This window comes from Myotis davidii, unplaced genomic scaffold (assembly GCF_000327345.1).
Source record: "Myotis davidii unplaced genomic scaffold, ASM32734v1 scaffold725, whole genome shotgun sequence".
Taxonomy (NCBI): domain Eukaryota; kingdom Metazoa; phylum Chordata; class Mammalia; order Chiroptera; family Vespertilionidae; genus Myotis; species Myotis davidii.
This window is the reverse complement of record NW_006296500.1, coordinates 861478-865945: the sequence shown is the minus strand read 5'-3', so window position 1 is coordinate 865945 and position 4468 is coordinate 861478. Positions and strand designations below refer to the sequence as shown.

The following is a 4468-nucleotide window of genomic DNA, read 5'->3' as shown; positions in this document are numbered from 1 at the left end:
AAAGGGAAGGGGAAGGGAGGGAAGGGAGGGAAAGAAGGAAGGAAGGAAGGAAGGAAGGAAGGAAGGAAGGAAGGAAGGAAGGAAGGAAGGAAGGAAGGAACTAAGAAACGAATGAAAGCATGTCCATGGCTCAGAGCCCCATGTGACAAGCAGGAAAGGCTCTGGCGGGAGGTGGCCCATGACATCCAGGAGCCCTCCTCTTGTCAGGGACATCCTTCACCCAGTCCCTGGCCTACAGCTCTCCGTCTGTGCTTCTCTGCTTCCCAGTCCAGCAAACTCAGCTCAAGCGCTGCTTCCTCCAATGACCAATAACTGAGTCAAACATACAAAATCAAGCCCCCTTGTCCTGTCTCCCTCTGGATAAATTCTGCGGCGGCATTCATTTAGAGTTCTCCATGGGATCAGAGGCTAGACTCGTCCTAAATCCACACCTTTGCCTCGTTGCTTCCTCCACCACATCCTTCTCTCCCCTACAGATTTCTCCTGAGAGGACTTCATCAACGAATCAATCACTTACCCAAGAATCTCCAAATCACACTTTGCTTCTAGGGACTCTGACCTACAGCAGGACTTAATGGACCCTGAACCTGTGCTTCAGAAACAGCTGCTGCCATCCTGCCTGGAGATGAAGCCAGCGTGCACTGGAGGCATGCTGAGCCCCCACACTCTGAGCCTGAGACCGCCTGCATCGGATTACTCGTTACAGGTAAAGTAGTGTATATTTCCCTGATGGCTAAGCCAATCTGAGCCCAGCATCTTTATTATGTAAATGTTCTAAATAACCTAAAACTGAAGAAATGGGATTCTGGGCAACCAAGGATGGTGGCTACATCAATTCAACTCTCCCAGCACACTCTCAAAAATACATACATACATACATACATACATACAAAAAAGGAAAGCAAGAACAAACAACACCTTTAGCGTAGAATAGAGAGAATGCTCAAACTTCACATTGTCTTTAAGTAGAAAAATAAACATCAACTCCCAGTGAGCTGTTGCTCACATTCTTGCTGCACGCCTTCCTGGAGAACAAGGGAAGTCGGAGGAAAACGGTGAAGGAGGGAGTGCTGGTAGCCCTAAGGTTGATCCAAAGTCCTGTCAGAAAGAGCAAGCCCACCCCACGGGCAGGTATACTGAGCAAGAGTCCTGGCAAAGCATCAGGAAGAAACTGACACGCATGCATTCAAAGTAGTTTCTCGGGAGGGCATGACTGATGAAGAGGAAGGTGGCAGGAGTCATTTGGAGATTGAAAGGTGACTGGGAAAAAAGTAAAAGTGAAAATGAGAGTCCTCAAGGATAGGAGAGAACAAAAACACTTGGAGGACATACAATTCTTCTTACACACACACACACACACACACACACACACACACACACACACACGGCCATCCATTAAAAACAGAAAGCTAGTTTGTTACACTAACAGAAGAGGGCAACCTTGAACTAGGAAACATCCCAAATCCATGAAGTGAGTAGGTGAAAGAGAAGTACATTAATATGAAGTTACTATAAGAAAAAGAGAGAGAAGACCTTAACTGATGAAAAGTCTCATGCACTCCTCAAAAAAGAAACAGACACAACAGGAGGAAACTAGCACAGCTCTTCAAACTGAACTAAACATCTTCAAACAAGTATTTGGGCGTATGAACAAAACACCTGAAATCAGATCCAAAGACAGAACACAGAAATAGGAAAATGGGAAGAAAGGTATTTGACTGAAAAGAAAAGAAATGGAAGAAACAAAACTTTCTCAGGAAGGAAGGCTAAATTACAAGGTTCCCAAGGAAGAATAGAGTCAAATAAATAAGTGTAATCATAGAGTCAATAAAAAATGTAATAAAGTACATTGAAGAAAGGCAGGGATATTACCAAGAGAATAAAAACGATAAAGAGCAAGAACTAAAAGGGGTCAGAAAATGGTTGAATTAGTAATTGGCAAAGAAGAAGCAAGACAGAGAGGTAGATAGGTAGAGAGAGAGATATAATGGAATCTCTGATGAAGAAAAACAAAACAATAGAACGAAACTAATATTTAAAACTATAATTCAGGAGATGGGGTGTGCAGTGGGCAGACAGCTGGAAAATCTGGGGCTGCTGAGCCATTCGTCCATACATACCAACACACCTTGTCAAACTAGCCCCTATCTTCCCCAGGGACTACCTACCCCAATCCTAGACCAACCCCCCTACCTCTCCATTCTTCACAAATCTATTGATTCTTTGTCTAAAAGGTATAAAAGCTTCCTGCTCGGGAAAGAACACACACACACACACCTGTAATTCAAAAGGAACTTGCAGAAATAAAATATCTGAATTTCTGTGTTTAAAAGGCCCATTGTGTACTTGGGAAAACTGACCCAGAATGATCAACTCTGAGGCATATCCTAGTAAAATGATTGGGCTTTAAAGATTAAAAAAATCCTCAAGCACTCCAAGCAAAATAATCAAACAGCTTACAAGGGACGGGCACTGGACTGGTATCAGGCTTTTCAAAAGCAACATACGAAGCAAGGCGAGCATTAAAACAAAACAAACCCTAGCCAGTTTTGCTCAGTGGGTAGAGTGTCGGCCCACGGACTGAAGGGTCCCACGTTTGGTTTTGGTCACGGTGCATGCAGATAACTGATTGACATGTCTCTCTCACATAGATGTTTCTCTCTGTGTCTCCCGCCCTTTCCTTCCACTCTCTCTAAAAATTAATAAATGGAAAGAAATATCCTTCAATGAGGATCAAAAACAAACAAAAAAAACGCTCTAGGAATAAAAGTATGAACCAAGAATTTTATATTCAGTCAGGCTGTCCTTCGGGTTTTAAACATGCAAGAACTCTAGGACGCTATACCCTTGAGCCTTTATAAGAATACTAGAGGCCCGGTGCACAAAAATTTGTGCACTGGCGGGGGGGGGGTCCCTCAGCCCAGCTTGCCCCCATCACATACTGGGAGCCCTAGGGGATGTCCTACTACCTGCTCCCTGCTCCCCTTGGGGAGTGGGCCTAAGCCACAGTCTGGCCTCCCTTTGCGGGTTGGCAGCGTGAGTGCAGGCGGACGCTGCAGCGTCCGGGTCTGCTGTTGGGATCAGGTCCCAGGTGAGTGCAGGCGGACACCGCAGCCGCCCCGCCAGCCCGTGTAATCGGGTCCCGGGCGACCGCCAGCACTCATGCCCTCAACCTGCTCTCCGATGGCCCTGTACCATCCTGCCTGCAATATGCAAATTAGCCGCCATCTTTTTTGGCAGTTAACTGCCATCTTAGTTGGCAGTTAATTTGCATATCTCGCTGATTAGCCAATGAAAAGGGTATCGGTCGTATGCCAATTACTATTTTTGTCTTTTATTAGATAGGATAATGGAAGAGGAGCTGAACCCAACCAAGAGATTGATGGGGTTCCAGGCACATTACCCCAAAATATGGACCTTCGCATACTGACTGCTTTAAGTCGAAGGAATTTGGGAAAGAGCAGGTGCAGGAGGAACCCTCTGACCTTGTCCTGAGGCAGGTCATCAGACCCTCTCCTGAGAGGTGCTCTCCCACACCTTGGAGGAAAGGACAACCTTAGCTCTCAGATGGCGCGCTGCCAAGAGGACCCGAAGGAACAGGCCTTGCTCAGCTCTCCCCGTTGACCGCCCAGCTCATGTCCTTCGTCCTGTGCCATTCCCCACAGCTGTCCCCTCCTCACCAGGCCAGTGTAACAGCACTTGGGCTGAACCTCTTCAGTCTCCATTTCCTCAGGGCGGGTCCCATGCCAACTAAAACATATAAATACATGTGTATGCTTTCCTCCCGTTAATCTGTCCTTATTACAGAGCCCCAGCAGAAAGCCTAGAAAGGTGTAAGGGGATGTGCTGGGGGGTGGGAGTGGGTGATAGGGGAAACGTCCGGAAAAAGGACTAATATGCTTAATATATTTAATTGTAGATTTAAGACTAAAACAAAGATACAGATGAGAGTGGAGAAATATGTTAAAATATTCAGCAGAAAAAAGCAACTAAAAATGGAAGGAGAAAGTAGAATGAGATCGAGGATTGTTGCATAGGAAATAGAAGAGAGAAATACCATTAAAAACTAACAAACTGGATATTAAAAGGTTAAGTAGGAAAGCAGGGGATTACAGGCATTATAAAGAGGAGAAGTACAAAGGAATTCACTAAAATGAATGTACAAACCTACCTAAATACCAAAATGAATTTTAAAAGTAAAAGAACAAAGAAAATGCATCATGTAGAGAAACATAGCAGCTATAATAATAAAAGCATTATATGCTAATTAGATCAGACTTCCTTCTGGACATCCTTCCAGATGACCTTCTGGATGAAGCTGAGTCTGCGAGGGAAGCCCAGGTCCCGGGTGCCAGAGGGAAGCTGGTGCCAGCAGACGGGGGAAGGAAGGCCTACTCTTGCACGAATTTTGTGCATCGGGTCTCTAGTAATAACTATAATATTAAATAATATGACATAATTGAGATTA

At 45.0% G+C, this 4468-nt stretch overlaps 1 protein-coding gene across 1 annotated transcript in view; it reads right to left on the bottom strand.

Moving 5' to 3' along the window:
* The window catches only part of DNAH1 (dynein, axonemal, heavy chain 1), a 67928-nt gene that overhangs the window by 52133 nt on the left and 11327 nt on the right, over nucleotides 1-4468 (bottom strand).